At 40.0% G+C, this 26,363-nt stretch overlaps 1 long non-coding RNA gene across 1 annotated transcript in view; it reads left to right on the top strand.

Moving 5' to 3' along the window:
* LOC132345267 (uncharacterized) overlaps nt 1–26,363 on the top strand; it is a 47,739-nt gene that overhangs the window by 11,185 nt on the left and 10,191 nt on the right. Inside the window, exon 2 of the long non-coding RNA XR_009494491.1 lies at nt 1,875–24,712. This is a non-coding gene — a long non-coding RNA (uncharacterized lncRNA). The remainder of the gene's footprint in view (nt 1–1,874; nt 24,713–26,363) is intronic.

Below are 26,363 nucleotides of genomic sequence, written 5' to 3'. Positions count from 1 at the left end.
TTTTCATCATGTCTGAGTCTTTGCAACCCGGTGGTCTGTCCATGGAATTCTCCAGGCAAGAATACTGCAGTGGGTTGCCATCCCTTCTCCAGGGGATCTTCCCAACTTGAGGACTGAACACGGGTCTCCTGCATTGCAGGCAGATTCTTTGCATTGTTTTCATTTCTATGTAATGCCCCATTGTATGATTATACCATAACTTACTTCTATTATACCATAATTTACATTTATTTCCCAATGTTAATGGATATCTGCTTAGTTTCCAAATTTTTTGCTAATACAAATGGCGTTGCTATTAGCATTCTTGTACACATGTTTGGGTGAATATATTTACAAATTTTTGCTGCTGTATACCTAGGAATGGAATTGTAGGGTGATAATATATGTTCACTTTAGTAGAAAAACGCTAATTTTTCCAGAGTGGTTGTGATTATGTACATTCCCACCAGCAGTATGGGAGAGTTATTCCTCATCCTGTTTCACTGTAGCCATTTAGTGAGAGTTTATCATGTATCTATCACATAATGGATTGGAAGCATTTGAGATGAAAGACAAGGAGACTAATTTGTAGCTCATACCATAAAGAATCTACCTGCAATGCAGGAGATCTCGGTTTGATCCCTTGGTTGGGAAGATCCCCTGGAGAGAAGGGTATGGCAACCCACTCGTGTATTCTTGCCTGGAGAATCCCATGGACAGAGGAGCCTGGCGGGCTGCAGCCCATGGGGTCACAAAGAGTCGGACATGACTGAGCGACTAACACTTTCACTTGGAATCATCCAGGCTTTAGGATGAAAGCCATGGGGATAGAAGGAATGATCTGCATTGCAAGAAAAGTGATACATGTGAGGTTGACTTACCAAATTTGGGAATAGACTTAAATTAAAAACAGTAAAGGACTTTAAGAGAAAGAAGTATCAGAAAAGGAAACACTGATGCAGTGGCCAAGAAGGAGAAAAAGCTGGACATTGATGTTACAGAGACAAAGGAAGGACCACATCAGGATAGAGTGCTGAGTAGCCTCAAATACTGGATTTGGCTACCAGGAAATGAGTATATAGCAAGGGCTTGATACAAAAGACAAAACGTGCTTTCTGGCCAGAGTTCAAGGTCCTGAGGATGGAAACTATGTTGAGTGCTGTGAGAGAGGTCAGTGCAGGAGCTTTCAGACACAAAGAAGTGTGTCACATTTCCCCACTTCATCCTGCTGTGGTGTGCCCTGTCTCACACCAGGTCATCACTGCCTCTGCATCCTTTGTGAAATGAAAATACCTGTCACCTCATGCTGCCTCCCTCATGCAGGTTAAAAAATTTTTATTTTTATTTTTTTTTTCTATTTCTTTTTTTTTTCTCATTTTAATAATGTTTTTATTAGGCTTAGAGACATCTTGGTGTGCCGCATAAACTTTTTGTGTGGTGTGTGTGTGACTCAAACTTTCATTTATTTATTTATTTTTTACTTTACAAACTATTTCTTTATTATTTTTGGCTGTGCTGAATCTTCATTGTGGTGCGCAGAGTTCTCATTGCATTGGTTTCCTTGTTGCAGAGCACAGGCTCTAGATGCTCAGGCTTCAGTGGTTGTGATACATTTGCTCAGTAGTTGTGGCACATGAGCTTAGTTGCCCCACAACATGTGGGATCTTCCCAGACCAAGGACAGAACCCATGTCCCTTGAACTGACAGGCAGATTCCTAAACTACTGGACCACCAGGGAAGTCCTCCTCAGGCAAATTTGACTGTAAATGGAGAAATTCAAACAAGTAAATTTCCCTTAAATTCTACAACAAAAACACACCTCAAATTTTAATTTAAGCAAGGAGATGAACATGATTATGCTGACATGTTGAATTTACATTTATCTTTATTTTCAGGTTCAGCACTGATCAATATATTGAATGAATTGACTCTTACTAAGTATGGCCTTTAACGGAATATCTACTGCATCCCCCTTGGCCAGATCTTAATGTTAAAAGTTTAGGTAAGAATATGACCCCACATCTGAATTCAGAATTTTATTGAAAGCTTAACATTCACCTTTTCAACCTCTTGTCAACAAATGCACTATTACTAAATAATAGTTTTTTCTGGATAACAATGGTAAGAATTATCTGTGGTGATTCTGGTAACTGAGTTTCGTCTATTTTGGGGAGGACTTTTGTGTGTATGGCAGAGATAAATAAATATTAATGAATTTCTGTTCCAGAAGTAAAACTTGTAACATAATAACATAATAAGTACATGTACTCCATAATATGAAAAATATACCTCTGGTATTGTAATGCAGTGCTTTGAGGTCACTCACTGATGTTCAGTTATTTACTGAACCATTTTTTTAAACATAATATTTATGTACTGAGATACAAATTTTAATTTGTAATTTTGCTGTGGTACCTTGAAGAGGTGGTTTCCCCACATCTACGAATGAAATCTGACATTTGGAAAAAGGGACAAAACTTGGAAGAGGCTCAAAGGCATCCTGAGAAGAGAAGGAGAAGGAAGTATAAAAGACAGTGGATAATCTCAGTTTTCCATGAAACACAATTTATAATTTAGTTGCATTTCATTAACCCCAATTACATATGCTCACAAGAATGCACATTGAACTGCCTCAGTCCTGCCCCTCCTTTCATTCAAAGCAGATGGAAATTAGGTGGCAGACTGGGAACGTTGCCATGGTGTACTGGCTTCAGGGATTTAATAGCAATCAAAAGAAGCTCCAGGGTCCCTTCCCCCAGTCATCCAAGTGTGTGTTTCTCTTTTCCTCTCAAGTCCTTGTCTTAATTAACTCCATGTAATGGATAAATCAGGATGAGATTGATTTACTAGTGAGAAAAATTTTTTACTGCCTCCATAAGTGTTTATAGATGCATTGATATTGTTAGAAGTAAAATACTGATGAATTATAACTGGTTCATTTTTATGTAGAGCTAGCCACACAGAGAGTAAGAATTTATTTTTTAAGTATTAAAAAATAAGTATTATTTTTAAGTAATATTTTTTAAGTATTGTACAATATGCCCCCAACTTTGAGATTTATTTTTCTTATTTGTTTTTATCCCCCTGGATAATATGCAGGCATCTCAAATTCAATATATCTAAATGAAATTAATTATTTTTCTCCATTATCCTCCTCAGTATTCTATACTCTCAATTGTTCCATATTCTCAATATCAAGTTCATTGTCACCATCCTTCCAGTTGATCAAATTAGTTGAAAATAATAATAACCTCATATAATATCTACTATGTGTCAGGCTCTGTCCTTAGCACTTTATGTATGTTATTAACTGATTTAAGTTAATCCAAACTAATCACTAAATTCTGTCAATTATATTTCAAAATTGTCTTAATATTTGCAGAATGAAGAAATGACTGATTTAAAACTTGACCAATTTTATTAGCCAAGGGGCCTAGTTCAAAGGGAGGATGTGGCAGAATATTTAGGACTTGGTCTTTGAATTTTCCTCTTTAAGCATTACATGTATAAATCCAAGAGCGAGAATAGTAGAAGCTAACCCTTTGTAGCATATGGAAATCATCCCCTGCATCAGTGTTTCCTGATGTTCTGAAGTAACTAGGGTGCTAGTTCCTGAACTGAAGAATCTGATGCAGCAGGTCTAATTCAATAAATAATAACCTCTTATAATTAATAATTTACCATTTGAAACTAAAGGGTTTTAATGCTTTGCGGTAGTGTGATTCAGTTCTTTCTAAATTTTGATAGCTCCTGGATAAATTGACAGAGAATTACTCTTCAGACAGTTGTAATCCTGAAAAACACAATCCTCAATGATGTCCAGCTGAAAAAGGTTTTGGGAAACATTTCCCCATCTTCCTTTAGATTTAAAAAGCAATTATACATATGCAGAAGAGAGGAAAGGCTACATTTTTCTTCATCTGATCAGCCTGAAAGATCATTTCTCCATTCCCCTTAAACACTGATTATGCATGTGTTGAAGAGAAAGGATTAGAAAATGCTGCAGGTTTGGGGGTTTTTTTCATCTGCTTATAAGAACAGCAATCTTTTATTCTTGTATGTAGATTATAAGATGTAGAGATATACTCAAGATATCATGGCCTTAAATAAGATCCTCCTCATGGTAAGAGTATCTCTGCATTTTTTATATTTTAGTAAATGAGCCCAGGATTAATATTTTTAAATGATTTCAATATTTTTAGGTATGTAAGAGAGACTTCATTCTCACCCTTCATGTTACTAAGCAACGTATTATACAGTTGCTAGGAGACAGGCTGGCAAGCTTTGGGGTAGTTCAGTTTTCCCTTATCACCTTGCAAACCACATGATTATACACTAGAGAGTTTTACAGCCTTAGAGAAAAGAAAGAAAAGTTAATGGCCCATGGAAAGGATGGAAAAAGAGATCAGGATGAAGAAACAGAATAAAGAAAACAGCAAGGTATTTGAGAAGAATATGTGAACTTGGCTGAGGAAGGCTATTATGCAATTTCCTTGAATGAGTCATGAAAAAACCTTAAATTGCTCATATTCTTTGTCTTTCTATCTTTTCTAAAAATAAATGAGACAGTAAACTGGAGAAGAAGATCTTTCAAATATTATTCCTGAATATTTTCAGAAAGGTGGATATCAATTGTAACTCTTACAGAAGACTGACAGTTACAAACACATTAAACAAGTCATACATTATTTAAAATTCCAAAGTCAGATATACAACACTATTTCCTTCCATTTCTCACTCAAAATAGTAAAAAAAAAAAAAAAAAGATAATACTGAGAGAGAGATTATAATATAAATATTCTTAGACAAACTTGGAAACAAGGTGGTCATTTAGGCTCCTGGCAGTATATATTTCTGTACAGAATTAAACAGATCTAATATAAAGAGGGGAAAGAAGAAGCTATTGTGCTCTACTTTGAGGACTCTGTTGTATCTGAAATAAGAAACCAGGCTCTAGGTTTCATTGTGCGCATGTGAAAGGTTGAGTCTTTGTGTCTCTGTGGTATTTACTGTTGCTGGCAACCAGGAAGCTCCCTAGCGATTGTTGCTAGGTCCTCAGTGCCTCTGTTTGCCTGAAACCTCAATCAATGCCAAAAAGACCAGAGATAGAAATCATTGCACAGATTCCAGTGCCTGTTGTCCCCAGTGATCCTGCTGCAAACAGTCCCTCTTGTGTTCAGTGAAAATCAGTATAAAATGGAGACCTCACACAAAGAATTCATCCTCAGCTTCCTCTTCATGACTGCTAGTGCTCTCAGTGCAGAGCACTAAAGCACACTGGGGGATGGTTTAATTAAAATACGTTTATATTCTGGTGTCACCAGCTTTGACTAAATATGTAATGAAGAGACTGAGACAGGGAATGCAGACAAGAATGATTTTGATAGATTTAGGTGACTTCCTGCTCTGAGGTAGGATGGTCCCTTTAATGTTTGCTGACAGTATGACACCGTAGTGCCCACAGAAGCCGTGGTACAAACGATGGCACCATTCTAAATCGAAATCTGGAAGATTCTGACAAAGATCCATGCCAGCTATATTCAGCATCTTGTAAGAATGTGTGTGTGTATCTGAATCACTTTGCTGTACACCTGAAACATTGTAAATCAACTATACTTTAATTAAAACAAAAAAAGATCCATGTCAGCATCATCCCCAGAATAACTGACATCTTCTCTTGAAAGTTAACCATCAGCTCTTAGATGAACCTCACAGTCAATACATCCGACTTGCTCAAGGCATCCTGTACAGATGCAGGCTTTAAATTTTCTTTTCCGTGCAACTCCTGCCCAGTCATAGACAGTTTTAGCTCTGAATTTACCTGGAAACAATTATAAATCTGGGGTGAGATTTATTATGATGCTAAGACATAGTATCTACTTAAATAGTATTGTGTCTACTACATCAGGCATCTAGCTTCCAAAAGTAGGACTGAGATTTATTTATTATTGTTATTAGTACTAATTTTTGAGCACCTAATCAAGGCTAAGTACTTTATATGTATTATCTAACTTAATCCTTAAAGTAATTCTAAGAAGTAGGTACAGTTATATTCCCTTTTTTCCTCAGTTGAGGAAACTGAAGTTCAGAAAAATTAAATAATATGTTCAAGGTCTCTCACAGCTAATAAATGGCAAAATGATAATTCACACCAGGACCTATTCTGCTCCAGTGTTTGGCTCTGAACTACTGTTCTATGTTTTCATTTAATAGCGAATGCTTTTTTTAATGGGAATAAATTGTGGTGGTTCAGTTGATAAAGAATTCGCCTGCAATGCGGTCGACCTGGTTTGATCCCTGGGTTGGGAAGATCCCCTGGAGAAGGGCATGGCAACCCACCCCAGTATTCTGGCCTGGAGAATCCCATGGACAGAGGAGCCTGGTGGGCTGCAGTCCATGGGATCACAAAGAGTTGGACGTGACTGAGCAACTAAGCACAGCCCAGCACATCATTGTGTCAGGGTGAAGGATGTAGGCTCTGGAATTCTTCTGTCCCCTTGTAGGGTAGTTGAAACTCGAATGTCTGCTCCCTCTGTGGTTGGCTTTGTCATAATGGCTCTTCCAGGACAGTCCTCCAGAACCCTGAACTTCTCTATCCTTGCATTTCCCCAAATCTAGGTTATTCAATATGTAATAACACCTAGAGGGATCTTTCGATGGATGGTTCAGAGGGAGCTCTGCAGTCCTAGTCCAGTTAAGCTGCCAGTTCTTTTTCAGTGTGAGGCAGACTTGCCCCTACAGCCTTCCTGCATTCATCTGATTGCGTATTCTCATTTCCTTATCTAATAAGAACAGGAGATCATTTTTAGGGGCTGTTTGGTCTGAATTCTAATTTAGAAAAGAAAACTTTTCAAAAGAACAATCTGGAGAGCTGTAACATTTTATATTATTCAAAGAGTGGTTCAGTGTCTTGGAGTCACATTGTCTCCATTATTCACATTCCAGAATAAATATTTCCTTTCTCTTTGCAGGACCAAGGAGTCCATTGATTTGATACTTCAAAACAAAGAAACATTTGATGATTTAAAAATATTTTATCTAAAAAACCTTTCATTCTTCCATAGGCAAAAAGGCATGAAACAGTTACGTGCAGGTGGTGGTGTCTGCTTGTAAAGGCTCATGAGAACTGACTGTATACACCTGTTCCCACAGTTCTGCATTCAGTGATTCACATTGGTAGCTTGAAATTGGTCATAAGGGAACCATTTATATCATGGAAATCGGCCAGCACTACAAATCAGGGCTTTTTTCCCACTCTGAGAGCTAGTTGTTAAACATTTACTAGAAAACCACTAAGAGAAGTTCTCAAAGAGCAGTGCATCAGCTGTTCAACTTCGGTGAAACCTAGCAATCCTTGTGTTACTGGCATTATGTTGCTGGACTTCCCCTATATTGTATAAATGAAGGAAGTCCTCAACTCAGTGATGTGCACAGTACAGGTTTTAAGTGAGGGCATACAGCTTGTGCCCTTCAATCACAATACTTGGTAGAGGAAATTCCATGGCAGTCCAGTGGTTAGGACTCCCGCTTTCACCGCCGTGGCTGAGTTCAGTCCCTGATTGGGGAACTAAGATCCCACAAGCTGTGCAGTGTGGCCAAAAAAAGAAAAGGGCTTCCCTGGTGGTCCTGTGGTTAGAAATCCACCTGCCAATGCAAGGGACGCAGATTCAATCTCTGCTCTGGGAAGATTCTGAGATGATTGCCCAGAGAGTCTTTATTGAAATCTATAAATGACAGGCCTAGTCTATAGATGATTGGCCCATGTGTGAGAAGCCTATGACCTGACTTAAAATGGTACATGTTAGAAACATGGGATTTTAAAATCCTGATTTCCATTACTAAATGATGTGAGAATATTTATAATAATGGCTAACATTTCTTAACTTATTACTCTGTGCCAGATTCTGTTCTAGATGCTTTTTGTATTAACTCATTTATTCCTCTTTATAACTCTCACAGAGAGAGAGTATAAGTATGCCTGCCCATTTACAGATGACCGAACTGAGACACAAAATATTTATAAGTTGCTGAAAGTCACCAAGTTAATATTAGAGCCAGAGTTCAAACCCAAGAAGTCTGAGTTCTAATCCTTTATAGGCCTTCTGGTATGTTTTTTATGTTAGATATAGATCAAGATTAACATTTAGGTTTAAAAGAACATATGGAATACACTAGTTCAGTGTTTTCAACCTTTGACCATCAATCCATTGTAAAAAATACATTTTGCATTCATATTATATATCCAAAACAGAATAATATGCTTGCTATGCATAATATCATCTAGTGTTTTCTACCTAAAATTCTATTCTACTTCACTTTTTGAATGCTGGTCACAATTCACTAAATTGATTTCTTGACTTACTAACGGATAGTAAACCTACTCTTTGAAATTCACTGAACCAGAATTTTGTATATGTGGCTCCATGCCATGGCTAAGTTTGCTACTGGTATCTTTTTTAAAATGGAATCTACAGTATTCTCATTCCCTTTCCAGTTACCCTATGGTCTAGTATTAATAGCAAAGTCACTTGAAGATGAACACATGATTTTAAAAGATCCAAGAGGTAATAAAATCCAAGATTGTAAGTTTGACAAACTATTCCCAAAACGTTTAGGAGGTCAGAGAATCCTAGAATAGAATGTGATGAAAGAATTTAGCTGTGTGACAAACATATGAACCAACCTCTCTGAAAAGGATGGGGAGAAAAGGTGCTGACCTCAGTAACTTTGGAAATGGATGGAGTCTGTATGACTGAAAGTGAAAGGAATTGTACATAATAAGTACTGTACTCTAGTCAATAAAGATGCTTCCCTCAAGGGTACAGATAAACAATTCTGAAACCAGTGTACATCCATACTGGAACTGAACAATCAAGTAAATGGATGGAGGATGGTGAGAGTAAGATTTCTTTCTTGGAGTTGGAAGTTACAGAAAAGCAAGAAGAAGCAGCTAAATGATCCATGTGATAATGGGTTAGAGTTGGGGACATCAGTGTGAACCAATTTTTAGCTTGATATCGATATAATGGTTATATATAGAAATATTAATAAATATGTCCATGTGTATATATAAAGGTTAGTATACATACATGTATTTTCTTTCTGTTAGCTGAGAGTGCCTAGAAGCAATGACACACCCCAATAGCAGCAAGCACCCCTATCTTGTATTTCTAATAACATTCTCCAGTAAAAGGAACCAGAGCTCTTTGGAGAAATGGCTGATTCTAACACTAGGGCAAGAAATATACAAGATGATCCTAGAGCATCTTGTAGTGCCAGAAAGTAGTGAAGTGTTCAAGAAACCTGCAATGGTAGAATTATATCAAAGGGACACAGGTGCCAACTGAAAGAGCTCAATGCCCCAAACTGGAGCAACTTGAGCACAAATAAATAAAGCTATATTGGATTAAAACTCAAGATATAAAATCAGTATTTTTGAGTACATAGTGTTATAAATAAATAAATAATTGAATGAATGGAGGAGTATAAACAGAGTTGTCATGCAGAAGAATTCCAAATAATTTATATAGATACTCCCCCTTTAAGGAGAAGGAACATACCTTACTCCATAAGTATGGGTTGTGCATAATTACTTCCAAAGAGTACAGTATGAAGAGGGAGGAGAGGAGTAACTTTAAAGTGGGAAAAACCTGACAAGTATTACCTCAGCCTGGTGATCAAGGTTAATGTCATTGGTGATAAATCATGTTGATAGCATGAACCTTTGATAGGATGCGGTGAGAACTGTATTTTACCTCTGTCATCTTCCTCCCCAAGCCGCACAGTCCCAGGGCAATTATGAGAAAAACATCAGACAAATCCCAGTTGTTGGACAGTCTATAAAATGTCTGACCAGAATTCCTCAGAACTGTTAAGATCATCACAAAGAAAGTCTGAGAAGCTGACTGAGTCAAAAACACCAGCCAAGAAAAGCCTGAGGAGACTTGTTGACTAAATGTAATGTGGTATTATCGATGGTATCCTGGAACAAAAAAAAAGATTACATAACAGCTAAGGAAATCTGAGTAAAGTATGGACTTCAGTTAATAATAATGCAGCAGGGCTTCCCTGGTGGCTCAGTGGTAAATGGGCTCGATCCCTTATATGGAAAGATCCCACATGCCTTAGAGCGTGTGGGACCATGCAGCGCAACTATTGAGCCTGTGCTCTAGAACCCAGGAGCTGCAGCTACTGAAGTGCACATGTCTGTGACCTGTGCTCCGCAACAAGAGAAGCCACCACCATGAGGAGCCTGCGCACTGCCACTAGAGAGTAGCCCCCACCCACAGCAACCAGAGAAAAGGCACACGGCAATGAAGACCCAGCATGGCTATAAATAAGTAAATAATAAGTAAAATTATTTTTTAAAAATGCAGCAGTATTGGTTCATTAATTGTGACAAATATACCACTCTAATAATGCTAATAATGAGGGAAACTGTATGGTGTATATGAGATTTTTCTTTGTATTATCCCCACAATTTTTCTTTAAAACTATTCCACAACAAAAAGTTTGTTTTAAAAAGCCAATTTCCCACTAAAAAGAAGCAGAGCTTTTTGGAGAAATGGCTAATTCCTGGTCTGAGGAATAAAATGTACAGTAAAAGCCTGAAGCATCTTGTTATTCTAGAAAGCAAGCAAGTTCTCAAAAAAAACCAACTGGATTATATCAAAAGGACATAGGGAGCTGGCACAAAGAGACTCTTCTTGGTAAAAAAACTGGACACCATAAGCATTCACAAGAACATTTACAGCAATCGACGGGAATGCACTTATCATTATTTTTCAAATCATGATCTCATAAGAGATTTTACAGAGAAAGTGAAAAACATTCTTATATATTCTGAAAATTGGCAATATAAAGGGAAAGAATTAAGCTTTAGCCTATCTTTTCCATATGGACTGTTTCAGGCAACAAAATGGCACTTCTTCACTCTTTGTTACCTATGGTCCTTGAACCTGGATCTAAGCAAGCTTTAGAGCTAACTTAAAATTACAGGAAATATGGAGGATAGAGGAACAAGTTAAGTGAACCATTAAGAAGCAAATAAATAAGAATGGCTCACACTCTTTTAATTATTCAACAAGACAATTGCATAGGGAAAAAGAAGGGCTTTAGATTCAAAGAAATGTGACGTAACCAAAATAATGTGTTCCCCTTATATAGATTCTAATTAAAACAAGCTTATTATAAAAATGAATTTTAAAAGATAATTAGGAAAATCTGAATATGGACCAAGGAATTGTTATTAGTTTATTTGGTATGAAAATGGCATTGAGGTTATGTAAGAAAAGGTTCATATTTGTTAGCGATGGATAGTGAAGTTGCAAGGATGAAATGATATGAAGTCTACTTCAAAGTAATGAATCAAAAAAGAGAAAGGGATAGATGAAGCAAGTGTTGCAAAATCTTGATAATCGAAGTATCTAAATAATGTGTTGTTTAGTTGTTAAGCTGTATCCAACTCTTTTGGCTCCTCTGTCTATGAGATTTTCTGGGCAAGAATACTGGAGTGGGTTGCTATTTCCTTCTCTAGGGATCTTCCCAACCCAGAGATCAAACCTGCCTCTCTTGAACTGGCAGGCAAGTTCTTTTATCACTGACCACCAGGGAAGCCCAATGGATATATAGCTGTTAATTATACTCTTCCCTCTATTTGGAATATGTTTGAAAATAATCATTAATCTTTTTGAAGAGCAAGTTGCAGAAGACATACATCATATTCCATTTTTGTAGCCAGTGTGGTGGGCTCTATGATACACTGCCCAGATCTCCCTTTACTGAGGACTTGCCCTGGCTGATGCCTTCAGCTGTCAGCCCCGTCAGAGATTGCCTCAGCTGTAGAGAGCTGCCTTGACCAGGGTCATACCACTTTTTGAGGTGGCAAGTTCCAATGACTGACTGATGTGGTGGTATAAAGCCCTGGCCCTCTCAGCCCAACTTAGTACAAGTCTGAAGGATCATTCTTGCTCCAGAGAACCCTGTGGGATTGGCTAAGGCAGTTGTGGAGTCTGCATGATGACATGACATCCCTCTATTGATCTTGTCTGCTTCCTTTCTCCAGATGTTGAGCCCAAGGACAAGTCTCAATAAACACTGTGCATTAACTACTTACAAAACTCAAGACATGGAAGCAACCTTTATGAAACACTACGCAGCCATAAAAAAGAATGCAATGATCCATTTGTAGCAACAAGGATGGACCTAGAGATTATCATACCAAGTGAAGTAAATCAGAAAGAGAAAGACAAATACTGTAGGATATCACTTATATGATATCGAGGGGAACCTAAAATATGGCACAAATGAACATATTTATGAAACAGAAACATATTCAGACATAGAAAACAGGCTTATGGTTGCCAAAGGGAGAGAAGGAGTGGGAGAGGGATGGATTGGGAGTTTGGGATTAGCAGGTGCAAACTATTATATTAATATATAGAATAGATAAACAACAGGTCCTACTATACATAATATAGGGAACTGTATTCAATATCCAGTAATAAAGCATAATGGAAAAGAATATGAAAAAGAATATGTGTGATAACTGAATCACTGCTGGACAGTAAGAACTGACACAACATTGTAAATCAACTATACGTCAATAGAATAAATTTAAAAACAAACCACAGGGCTTCCCAGGTGGCTCAGTGGTAAAGAATCCTCCTGCCAATACAGGAGACTCCAGTTCGAGCTCTGGTCTGGGACAATCCCACGTGCTGTTGAGTAACTAAGCCCATGTGCCACAACTACTGAGCCTGTGCCCTAGGGCCTGTGTTACACAGCACGAGAGTAGCCCCTGCTCACCACAACTAGAGAAAAACCCTCACAGCAACGAAGATCCAGCACAGATCAAATAAATAAATAAAATTATTTTAAAATAAATAAGTAAATAAAAATAAGAAAAAGCACTGTGCATGCTAAATTCCATCTCAGAGTCTGCTTCCCTGGGAATCCTATTTGTGACAGTCTGATGTCATAAATTTGGAAAACTCAGCAATGGCCAGAGGAGTGGAAAAAGTCAGTTTTCATTCCAATCCCAAACAAAGGTAATGCCAAAGAATGCTCAAACTATCGCACAATTGCACTCATCTCATGCTAGTAAAGTAATGCTCAAAATTCTCCAAGCCAGGCTTCAGCAATATGTGAACCGTGAACTTCCAGATGTTCAAGCTGGTTTTGGGCAGAGGAACCAGAGATCAAATTGCCAACATCCGCTGGATCATGGAAAAAGCAAGAGAGTTCCAGAAAAACATCTACTTCTGCTTTATTGACTATGCCAAAGCCTTTGACTGTGTGGATCACAATAAACCGTGAAAAATTCTGAAAGAGATGGGAATACCAGACCACCTGACCTGCCTCTTGAGAAACCTATATGCAGGTCAGGAAGCAACAGTTAGAACTGGACAAGGAACAACAGACTAGTTCCAAATAGGAAAAGGAGTCCGTCAAGGCTGTATATTGTCACCCTGCTTATTTAACTTCTATGCAGAGTACATCATGAGAAACGCTGGGCTGGAAGAAGCACAAGCTGGAATCAAGATTGCCGGGAGAAATATCAATAACCTCAGATATGCAGATGACACCACCCTTATGGCAGAAAGTGAAGAGGAACTAAAAAGCCTCTTGATGAAAGTGAAAGAGGAGAATGAAAAAGTTGGCTTAAAGCTCAACATTCAGAAAACTAAGATCAGGGCATCTGGTCCCATCACTTAATGGAAAACAGATGGGGAAACAGTGGAAACAGTGTCAGACTTTATTTTTGGGGGCTCCAAAATCACTGCTGGAGAAGGCAATGGCACCCCACTCCAGTACTCTTGCCTGGAAAATCCCATGGATGGAGGAGCCTGGAGGGCTGCAGTCCATGGGGTCGCGAAGAGTCAGACACGACTGAAGCGACTTAGCAGCAGCAGCAAAATCACTGCAGATGGTGATTGCAGCCATGAAATTAAAAGACGCTTACTCCTTGGAAGGAAAGTTATGACCAACCTAGATAGCATATTCAAAAGCAGAGACGTTACTTTGCCAACAAAGGTCCATCTAGTCAAGGCTATGGTTTTTCCAGTGGTCATGTATGGATGGGAGAGTTGGACTGTGAAGAAAGCTGAGCGCTGAAGAATTGATGCTTTTGAACTGTGGTGTTGGAGAAGACTCTTGAGAGTCCCTTGGACTGCAAGGAGATCCAACCAGTCCATTCTAAAGGAGACCAGTCCTGGGTGTTCATTGGAAGGACTGATGCTGAAGCTGAAACTCCAGTACTTTGGCCACCTCATGCGAAGAGTTGACTTATTGGAAAAGACTCTGATGCTGGGAGGAATTGGGGGCAGGAGGAGAAGGGGATGACAGAGGATGAGATGGCTGGATGGCATCACCAACTCAATGGATGTTAGTTTGAGTGAACTCCAGGAGTTGGTGATGGACAGGGAGGCCTGGAGTGCTGCGATTCATGGGGTCACAAAGAGTCGGACACAACTGAGCGGCTGAACTGAACTGATGGGCTGGATTGTATCCCACTCTAAAATTCATATGTTGAGGTCCTAACCTCCAGTAGCTCAGAAGGTGATTTTTCTTAGAGATAGGGTCTCTAAGGAGGGTTAAAGCGAGGTCATTAGGGTGGGCCCTCATCCCCTGGGATTCTTATAAAAGGGGGAGACTTGGACATATCTAAATTGTGGGAACACGTGCAAAGTTCTCTTGCAGAGTTTGGCATTACAAGAGAAGGAAGTATGGGGACTTCCCTGGAGGTTCAGCAGTTAAGATTCTGTGCTTTCACTGTTGGGGGCGCAGAGTCGATCTCTGGCTGGGAAGTTGGGGAACTAAGATCCCGCATGTCTCATAGCACAGCCAAAAAAAAAGAGGACAATAATAACAAGAGAAGGAAGTATGGGCAAACACAGAAATCTGTTTCCTTTTATAAGGACCGAAGTACACATAGGAGACTTTCTTTGGTAACATTCACTTCTGGTCCTTCTGGGCGTCTTTAATGGCCAGTGGAACATGACATGGTGGCGGGGAACCCTGCTTCCATTCACAATGCTTCAGGAAACAGGTTGCTCATATGAACTCAATGATGAACACCTGAAATGACTCATTTATGTAATTTTGAGAAGAGATTCAGATTTCTTTAATTCCAAAATATTGACTTGCAGTGGAAAACAATGTGATTCACCTCATTCTCCATCTTGCCAGAAAATAGGATTAGTGTTTTACCTCAGAACAGTAATATGAGGCTTAATGTTTCAGAGGAGGTTTTTGATGAGTGGTGTTTAAGAAATTCAACCTGTTTGAGCTGCAACTGAGGTCAACTGTTTTCTTGTTTAGCTAAACAGGAATTCTATTTTGTTCTTCCTTTAGTACCGGCCTGGGTGCCTGGTATTCCCTCAGAGGCCAATAGTCCTGGCCCTCTCACCTTCTGAAGGTGATAATTAGGCTTCCTGAAGTCATAGCGAGGCAGGTCACTGCCCCTCTGCCCCTTGCGTGGTTGCCACTGGAGGGTATGCCTTTCCTGCTCTGGGGTCCTGAGCCCTTTTTCCATAAGGAACACTCTCCATACCCAGGAAGGTCACTTAGGGCTGAGCAGCTTCAAAAAGGCAATTAACATTAAGTGGAAAAGCAGTCCAGTCTCAAAAACTTGGCAGCCAGCGGATTGCAGCTCAAATCACACATCTAAACATTGGGAGTAGGGAACAATGAAAAGGAACAATTGCTTAGCGGACACTGAAAACCTATTTTCCTAAGGCTACAATCATGTCTCTCTCTTTTAACCCCAAGATAAAGAACACGGTTGAAGCTCTTCTCAGAAAGCAGGTGGGATTGAGGAGATTTATTTATGACTTACTGGAATCACAAACAGAAGCTTTTATTGTTGATAGCTAGGCTGGGTGGCTGCCAGGAGACACATCACAGAGGAGCTGGGCTGCCAAGTCCTGACACACAAAGAGAGCTGACCTAGTCCTTTTTTATGCTGACTGCCTACTTAGAAATTATATCAGAGAACGGTACTGAAAGACCCAGTGATTTAAGACAATTATGGAGATGTTAGAGCAATCCTAATTCTAAGGGACCATTTAAAGGGAAGTGGTGAATTGGTATAGTCATTAGCTTTATGTGGAACCACTGTTCAGTTTCTGTAGAGAAACTGCCCTGAGACAGCTCTACATGGCCAAACATTCAGTACCATCATCTTCCTCCTCCTTGGAAACTACAGATTTAAGTTCAAACTTTCAGCAAATGCCTCCTAGAAACCACCAGGGGAAAACATTGTTAACCAGTAATTACAGGCTAGGGAATATTTTTCAGATTCTGAAATGTAAGTCAGAGGGAGAAAGGGACAGTGTGTGCATGCTGGGAGGTTTGGGGAAGAAGAAAGAGAGCAGGGGAGGGGAGAGAGAAAGATCAAGTTTTTAGGTGAAGAGTAAAAGCAGAGACATTACTTGGTCAACAAAGATCTGTCTAGTCAAGGCTATGGTTTTTCCAGTAGTCATGTATGAATGTGAGAGTTGGACTATAAAGAAAGCTCAGCGTCGAATAATTGATGCTTTTGAACTGTGGTGTTAGAGAAGACTCTTGAGAGTCCCTTGGACTGCAAGGAGATCCAACCAATCCATCCTAAAGGAAATCAGTCCTGGGTGTTCATTGGAAGGACTGATGTTGAAGCTGAAACTCTGGTATTTTGGCCACCTGATGCGAAGAGCTAACTCATTTAAAAAGACCCTGATGTTGGGAAAGATTGAAGGCAGGACGAGAAGGGGATGACAGAAGATGAGATGGTTGGATGGCATCACCGACTCAATGGACATGAGTTTGGGTAAACTCCAGGAGTTGGTGATGGACAGGGAGGCCTGGTGTGCTGTGGTTCATGGGGTCGCAAAGAGTCGGACACGACTGAGTGACTGAACTGAACTGAACTGAATCTACACTATGGGCTTCCCTGGTGGCTCAGCAGTAAAGAATCTGCCTGCCAATACAGGAGATGTGGGTTTGATCCCTGGGTCAGGAAGATCCCCTGGAGGGGAAATCTTGTCTTGGAAATCCCATGGACAGAGGAGTCTGGCCAGCTACAGTCCATGGGGTGGCAAAAGAGTTGGACAGGACTTGGTGACTGAACAACAGCAAATCTACAATGTGGAGTAAGACATAGATCTTCTTAGACACGACAGAATCCTAAAATGGCGGGGCTAGAAAGAACTCTAGAGATGATTTTCCTGTTCCTTACTGGTCATTTTACTAATGAGGAAAAGTGGAGCGATCTGTTCAAAGAGGAAGTGCCAAGTGGTGGCGCAACAGGACTGGGAGCCAGGTGCTCACTCTTGTCACGAAACCCTAACTTCCCATCCATCTGTGTGTGATTCCCACCTTACCTGACAGCTCTGGCCCCTCATCCATCAGAGGTTTTGGACAAAGGGAACAGTTAGCAGGTGGGATTCTGACTCAGTACAATTACCTTCCAGCCTCTGTCTTATATCATCTCATCCTAAAACAAGTAAATCAATTCTGTTTTTCCACCAGCTCTTATATTCTTAATATTTCATTTGGAAAATATAACACTTAAGTATAAAAGAAGAGGAATAGCCCTAGAGGATACTTTTACAAAGCAATTCACATTCTATGATCTTTTATTATGGTATGGATCCACACATATCCCACACTTGTAGTATCATCTGCTGAAGTCTCATGTCCACCCCCCCACCCCTGCAGTAAGTTTGTTCTTTGTAGTAACCTGAGTCCCAAGGATTTTACCAGGATGCAGTCCAGGGACCACAAAGGACTTAAGGTAATGGCTCTTCCAGATAAACTGATTGAAACCATTTAATTTGTAGAACACTGGGGGAGGGGCATGCATGGTAATTGGTATAATATAAAACATAATAATAGTGTTTGTCTAGAGCTCAGCCTTGGGTCTTTAATTACCTTCTTCTCACCTTTATCATCATCTTGTACTCTACTAGACATACTGTCGCCTCAACTACCAACAGGCCAATATAGTAATTTATGTTTATTTCTTTGGGGTACACACAGTCAAACACAAGAATGACACAAATGGGGACTATTTAGTTTGGATTCTTAGCAGATGGCTGGTAGCTAGCACCCAGAATCCTCCAGGCGTCTGAGTTGTATCTTGTCATCCAATGCTTATTCCCTGTTTCCTTATAGAGGAAGGGAGGTAATCCTCTTGCTTTCCTCACCTGGTCTCCAGGACCTAGGTGAGGGCATATATGGGGTAATGATGAGATATTCTTCAAAACTGGAGAGGTAAAATTGTCCACATAAATGTTTTAAAATTATTAATGTCTGTATAAATACACCCTTTTGCCTCAACACAAGAATTTCTGATTCTTTCAGGAATCTAAAAGAAATATAAGGGACTTTGCTGGCGGTCCAGTGGTTAAGACACCGTGCTTCCACTGCAGGGGTCCGACTTTGATCCCTGACCAGGGAGCTGAGATTTCACATGTCACATGGCCAAAAAGTAAAAGACAATAAAAAGAAGAAATTTACATGTGACCAACTAAGTCAGCAAAAATTAATTTTTAGGCATCTACTCAGTGGCTTCCCAGGTGGCTCAGTGGTAAAGAATCTGCCTGCCAATGAAGACCCCTGGAGAAGGAAATGCAGCCCACTCCAGTATTCTTGCCTGGGAAACCCCTTGGACAGAGGGGCCTGGCGGGCTACCATCCATGGGGTTGCAAAGAGTTGGACACGACTGAGCACACACGCAGTGATGCAGTGACTCAGTGTTAAGTGATATGCCCAGTAGTAGGGAGGTTAATGGTAATAGCTGGTGTTTACTGAGTTCTTACAGTGTGCCAAGCATCAGCTGAGCATTAGCACGTGAGCTGCCTCATTTGCCCTTATAGCCACTCCTGTGAGACAGGTCCCGTTACCATGTCCATCTTAAACATTAGGAACTAAGGCACAGAGAAGGTAGTCATTTGCCCATCGTCATACAGCTGGCAAGTGGGACAGCCAGGATTTGAGCGTAGTGTGATTCCAGAATTTATGATCTTAAGGAACTATACATCATGATTCCCACCTTCCGTAAATTTATAGTCTAGTTGGGTGAAACGTGTCTGACACACATTAAAATGATTGTAAATTATGTTAGATGCACATATAAAATCAAGAGCTAAATTAGATGCTATCAACTGTGAATGCTTCAGAAGTTCAGGAGGCACAGGGAGCCATGGATCAGGCAGGCAGGGTTTCTTGAAGCTGAACCTTGAATTGTCTCTGAAATGTGCACAGAGAAAAGACCACCTCAGGCAAAAAGGAGGCAAAAGAGCTGGAAGCAAGAGTGAGCAAGACCTGTGCAGGAGGAGGAAGCACTCAGCCTGACCACAGCTGTGTGGGGCTGAAGGGAGGGGCTGGACTGGCTATGAAGTCCTTTAAAGCAGAGCAGAGTTTAGGCTTGTGCAGCAGCAGGGAGGGAGTCATTAAAGGCCCTGGATCAATAAAACAATATGGGGATATCCCATTAGAAAAGGAATGCTTAAGGAAGATGTGCCTGGCAGGATATAGAAGATCCCTCTTATTAAAATCCACCAATTAAAGATTGACACAAAGCTTAGAAAAACATGTATGAAATTACTCTAAATTGTTACCAATTCTTATTCTCAAGTTCACTGTTTATTCTGTATAATCTTTGATTTATTTTTATACTTATTTCACATGAGCAAGTTCTACCAATTTGATCTCTGCAATACTTTTCACAGTTGTCCATTTCTTTATACTTCCTTGCCATTACTTTAGTTTGGCTACCTACCATCTTAAGGGAGAAGGGAGGCGTCAGAGAAGCCTTCCTGGAAGAGATGACATTTTTCCAGAGTTCTGAATATTTAGTAAGAATTTGCCAGGTATGAAGGAAGGAAAAGCAAGAGAGTTCCAGAAAAACATCTATTTCTGCTTTATTGACTATGCCAAAGCCTTTGACTGTGTGGATCACAATAAACCGTGGAAAATTCTGAAAGAGATGGGAATACCAGACCACCAGACCTGCCTCTTGAGAAACCTGTATGCAGGTCAGGAAGCAACAGTTAGAACTGGACAAGGAACAACAGACTGGTTCCAAATAGGAAAAGGAGTCCGTCAAAGCTGTATATTGTCACCCTGCTTATTTAACTTCTATGCAGAGTACATCATGAGAAACGCTGGGCTGGAAGAAGCACAAGCTGGAATCAAGATTGCCGGGAGAAATATCAATAACCTCAAATATGCAGATGACACCACCCTTATGGCAGAAAGTGAAGAGAAACTAAAAAGCCTCTTGATGAATGTGAAAGAGGAGAGTGAAAAGTTGGCTTAAAACTCAACATTCAGAAAACGAAGGTCATGGCATCTGGTCCCATCACTTCATGGGAAATAGATGGGGAAACAGTGGAAACAGTGTCAGACTTTGTTTTTTGGGGCTCCAAAATCACTGCAGATGGTGACTGCAGCCATGAAATTAAAAGACGCTTACTCCTTGGAAGGAAAGTTATGACCAACCTAGATAGCATATTCAAAAGCAGAGACATTACTTTGCCAACAAAGGTCCGTCTAGTCAAGGCTACGGTTTTTCCAGTGGTCATGTATGGACGGGAGAGTTGGACTGTGAAGAAAGCTGAGCGCCGAAGAATTGATGCTTTTGAACTGTGGTGTTGCAGAAGACTCCTGAGAGTCCCTTGGACTGCAAGGAGATCCAACCAGTCCATCCTAAAGGAGACCAGTCCTGGGTGTTCATTGGAAGGACTGATGCTGAAGCTGAAACTCCAATATTTTGGCCACTTCATGCGAAGAGTTGACTCATTGGAAAAGACCCTGATGCTGGGAGGGATTGGAGGCAGGAGGAGAAGGGGACGACAGAGGATGAGATGGCTGGATGGCATCACCAACTTGATGCACATGAGTTTGAGTGAACTCCGGGAGTTGGCGATGGACAGGGAAGCCTGGCATGCTGGTCACAAAGAGTCGGACACAACTGAGCAACTGAACTGAACTGAAGGAAGGAGTTAGGAATGGGGATGGGATTGAGAAGGTGGGAATAAGATGGAGGGGGAGAAGGGGATAGCATAATGGGCAGAAGAAAGCAAAAAACAAAGTAACCGACACAGAATTTAGTGCTAGACCTCAGGTGATGCAATAAGAAAAATTAAAGGTGGTGTTAACTTAGTGACAGGGATCACTAGTGGTTGGTGAGGGCCCAAAGATTTCAGGCTGGAAGACTGATGACCTTGTTATGTGGTATCTAAACATTTGATCAAGATGTCACTTCTTAGGACTTCCATGGTGGTCCAATGGTTAAGAGTCCACCTGCCAACACAGGGGGCACAGGTTTGTTCTCCGGTCCATGAGGCAACTAAGCCCACATGCCACAACTGCTAAAGCCCGTGTGACCCAGAGCACATGCTCCACAACAGGAGAAGCCGCTGCAATGAGAAGCCCATGCACCGAAACTAGAGAGTAGCCCCTGCTCCCCGAAACTAGAGAGAATGTCTGCACATAGCACAAAGACCCAGTACAGCCAAAAATAAGTAAATACGTACATTTCTTTTTAAAAGTCACCTCTTACACCCTGAAAGACAGACAGCCTCCAGTGTGGGGGATACAAAGGGCCCTTGAAGAGATGATGTATGAGCCAGCCTTGAACACGCAATTTGGCCTTCTCAGTGGAGGGAACAATCTTGGCAAAGGCACCATGTCTGGTGGCAAGAAGAACAAGGATCCTAAATGCCAGACTAAGCTCTGGGAAGATTAATCTCTTTGAGGGTATGGGGTGCTGGGAAATATACCTAAGTAGGGATAAACTAAATTAAAGGATAAGATCCATTTGGAAACTATGTATTATTTTAGAGATATGTTGAAAAATAAATTAAGTAAACAATTTAAATTATCTTTCAGAATCCAGTGAGAAGTTAGTGCTAGATTTTTTAAAAACAATCTTCTTGGGATATAATTCATATACCATACAATTCATATCTTGAAAGTGTACAATTCAGTGGTAATATATTCACAGAGTTACACAAACATTGCCACAATTAATTTTAGAACATTTTTCACCACCTCCCCAAAGAAGCCCATTTCTACCCTTTCTGCCAGCTCCTGGTAATTTACTAGTTTACTCCTATCAGTGTGGGGTTGTTTACTTTGGACATTTCATATAAAAGGATTCATAGAATATATGATCTTTTGTGACTGACTTCTTTTATAAATGCTAGATTTTGCAACTTCATGATTTGTCATTAAATAACCAATGGTTATACATTTTCAATTGTATTAGGAAGTAATAATAGTAAATATTCAGAAAACAGTCAGTGGGGCAGGACAGTAGTGTAAGGATAAAGACTCCAGGCCAAGAATCAGGAGGTTTGAATTCTTGTCTTTTTTCTGCTCTTAACAAGGTGTGTGATCCTGAGCAAGGCAGCACCTCTCTGGGCCCCAGGTCACTATCTGTAAGATAAGAGGAATGGAATTAGAACAGCCATTCTTAACCTTTAACATACAGTAGAATTGCATGTGAAGCTTTTTGAAAAATAAGCAATCCTGGGATCTCACCCCAAGATATTTCAAAAGCTTCTAAGATGAGTTTGTTGCTTGACAGGCGTTAGGAATTTCAGGGATGACGTGTTCTTTAGGTTTCCTTCAGATCTGACATCCTATGAGGTAAATTTATTTACCAGTGCATTTTGCCTAGACCCATAGCTGTGGCTTTTGGTGAAGTCCCTCTGTCTGTGATTACATCAGTAATTACATCAGATGTAATTACAGTAAGTCCCTCAGTAATTACATCAGATGTGAGGTCCTTGTGATGATGCTCTGGATACAGCAGTTGCTGGTGGCAGTGGTCCTGGGTGCCTGACTTGACTCATTGTGAGTCATAGTAATAACCAAGAGCAATTTGCCTTCCCAAATACCTCCCTCTCCACCGAGGACAGAAATAACTGAAAATAAGGAACAAGCTATGTGAGTAAATAGCATATGTATGGTGTGTTGCTAAACACTGAAATCTGTGAATATGTGTGTGTGAGAGAGAGACAGAGGGAGAGAGAGCCAGATGGAGAGAGAATGCTTGACGTTTTAAAAGCCCATTTCCCCCTAGACAGCTGGTCAAATTCCTAACTTGTGAGGCTACTTTAAACAAGATGGGAAGAGATACTGAACACTTTTAGGGAAGTCTTGAGTTCCATACTTTCTGTTTACAAGAAAAATGTAGACATTTGACCTTCTCTTTGAGTATTAGCAGTTCGTCACTCCCATTCCTCTTTATCTCTCTTCAGCTGCCAAACTCCTTCTTAAAGCGGGAGAAGGCGAAGCTAAAATTATAAGCCTGGCCTCCACTTAAGAAAAAGTAGAGAAAGAAACCTCTCAAATGTAAATGAATTAACACTCACTATTACCTAATATGCAGTGTTCAAAACAGCCAGGGAGAGTTGCTTGCTTCCTAATTTAGTTTAGTTACAAAATCAGTCTTCAGCACATGGTTTTGTGGCCATCTTACGTGCGTGTGTGCTAAGTCACTTCAGTCATGGCTGGCTCTTTGTGACCCCATGGACTTAGCCTGCAAGGCTCCTCTATCCATAGAATTCTCCAGGCAAGAGTACTGGAGTGAGTTGCCATGCCTTCTCCTCCTCAAAGCTTCCTTTTACTACATATGAAATAATTTTATTCCATAAATCTTATAACATTTTGGCTTTTGAGTTTACCTTATCTAATGTTTTTCATGTCCTTTATTTCCCTTCATCCCACTTATCTTTATGCACAATTTTCTGCTGTATAGTTTTTCACATTTTAATATCTCTGAAATCAGGAAGTACCTCACAAACAGTGGTATCTGAAGTTCAGTGAAATATGGTAAATTCTTTTTTTTTTTTTGGTAAGTTCTTTTTTGAGTGAGCTTTTTTACCTCCTACCATCCACTGAATGAGGTTCTTCCTTCCAACCATTTGGTTCTAATTCATAAATTTCATAACAGTGAAAGTTGCTCAGTCCATAGAATTCTCCAGGTCAGAATACTGGAGTGGGTAGCCTTTCCCTTCTCCAGGGAATCTTCCCAACCCAGGGATCAAATCCAGGTCTCCCTCATTGCAAGTGGATTCTTTACCAGCTGAGCCACAAGGGAAGCCCAAGAATACTGGAATGGGTAGCTTATCCCTTCTCCAGCAGATCTTCTGACCCAGGAATTGAACCAGGGTCTCCTGCATTGCAGGCAGATTCTTTACCAACTGAGCTATCAGGGAAGCCCTTAAATCTCATAAAAGTCTTACATTATTTTTGTGAAACTATTTGACATTAATATAATTCCAATAGCACTCTGACATATATATTCATAAGAAGTGACACATAAGTCTACCTTATTTTAATGACTATATAATATTCTATTCTCTGAATAGAATTTTATTAGCTAGTCCCTATTGATATTGCAAATAATGTTCAGATAGACATGCTTTGTATACTTACCTAGTTATTTCCCTAGGATGCATTTCTAAAAGCAGAGAATGATTACCTGTATTACTGGTACAATGCAGCAAGCTTTCCTCTCCCTATGTTTTCATGCGATAAATGGACTGTAAACCTTTATTTCCAGTCCAGTGATGATCTTTTCCTTTCTCTTATTCATTTTTTCCAGTGGAGTAAAACATACAGCATAAAGTTAACTATTTTAACCATCTTTCTGTGCACAGTTCAGTGGCGTTAAGTGTATTCACGTGGCTGTGAATACATCACGGTTATCCATCTCCAGAAGGATGATCAAATCGCAGTAAGTAACTGCTGCTCCTCACAACTTATTTATCTACGAAACACACATTTGTTGAATAGTCTCATGTGTCAAGTAGTGTACTTGTTACCCATAAATATTAGTGAAGGTGGTTTTGTTGCAAATGACAGAAAACCCTACACAAACTGACAAGCAATAGTTTTCTTTCCAAACATAGCTGAATTCTTTTCTGTTTCCATCACCAAGATTTTGTTTCTCTCTCTTTCTCTTGGTTGTCTTCTCTCCAACTACTGCCTTTATTTTCAAACAGATTTATCTCTTGTGGTATGAAAATGACTGTAGCCCTGTGCCCTACTGACCATGTGTGGAAGAAAGAGGGAGAGAAAGAAAAGAATTCCTCTTCTAGTAACTGAAGAAAGTCCTGAGATTTACTGTGATTGGAAAGGCTCAGAGCACATGGCTCCCCTAAACCAGTTAGGCCACCGGAAACAGACAATAACTGGCTGATTTAGGCCTGTGTCTTTTCCTCCACCCTGGGACAGGGTATTGGGGAAGCCTCATCCAGATCACAAACCTCAAGAGCAGAGAATTCAGGAAGAAAATCAAGCCTGTTGCCAAAAGAACAGGAAGGGACACTGTGGTGACAAAAATAATGTCCACTTCCATTCAGGAGTAGAGCGAAGATATCATAGAAGAAACCATATCACACATCACATAAATGTACTTAAAGAAGAGAGGAAGTGAAGTTTTATTCAATATGGTGGTAGTTTAGTCGCTCAGTCGTGTCCAACTCTTGCGGCTCTGTGGTTCCTCTGCCAGGTTCCTCTGTCCATGGGATTCTCCAAGCAAGAATACTGAAGTGTGTTGCCATTTCCTTCTCCAGGGATCTTCCCAACCCAGGCATCGAACCTGGTCTCCTGCATTGCAGACAGATTCTTTACTGACTGAGTTACAAGGGAAGCCCTTTGTTAAGTACATCAGTTTTTAAAATGCATATATAGTGCCTTGTACTGTACTGAGTACTGATGCTATAATATGTTAAAAAAAAATTCAGCCTTGGCCATCAGGAAATTTATATTCTAATGAGGAAACAGGCATATAAACAGGTCTAATAGGCTGAGTGTCAGGAGATGTGGGCTTGCTGCAGAAGCCCAGATAAGGGCACCCACAGCCTGAGAACCCTGGAAAGTCTCCCTAGAATAAATGACACTTGAGCTGAATCTTGCTATATGACTTGAAGAAGGTGGAAAGAGACTTTAGGGTAAAGAAAACGGAATGAAATGGTTAGAGGGGAATTATAAATAGTTCAGTATCCCAAAACTAACATCTGTGGAATGCTACTATATGCTAGACACTTCTCAGCCCTTTTCCTATAATATTTCATATAATTGATATAATCAGAGAATATCAAATAACCTAGCATCCTAGAAGGAAGGTGTATGAGAAGAAAAATAAAACATAACAAAAACAAGCAAACAAACACCAAAAGATCAGGCTGATAAAAACAGGTTGGAATCAGATTATGGAAAGGCTTTCAATATCTGTATTAAACCTAATTCAGTAGGTATTAGGAGCTAATGAAAATTTTAGGGCAAGGGTTTGACCTGACCAAAGCTATACTTTATAAACATTTTCCAGATTCAATACCTCCATGATGGCAGAGAGCAGACAGAATTATATATGGATAACTGTT

The sequence above is a fragment of the Bos taurus genome, chromosome 5, assembly GCF_002263795.3.
Source record: "Bos taurus isolate L1 Dominette 01449 registration number 42190680 breed Hereford chromosome 5, ARS-UCD2.0, whole genome shotgun sequence".
Taxonomy (NCBI): Eukaryota; Metazoa; Chordata; class Mammalia; order Artiodactyla; family Bovidae; genus Bos; species Bos taurus.
The sequence above is the reverse complement of the archived record's forward strand: the minus strand, read 5'-3'. Positions and strand labels throughout refer to the sequence as shown.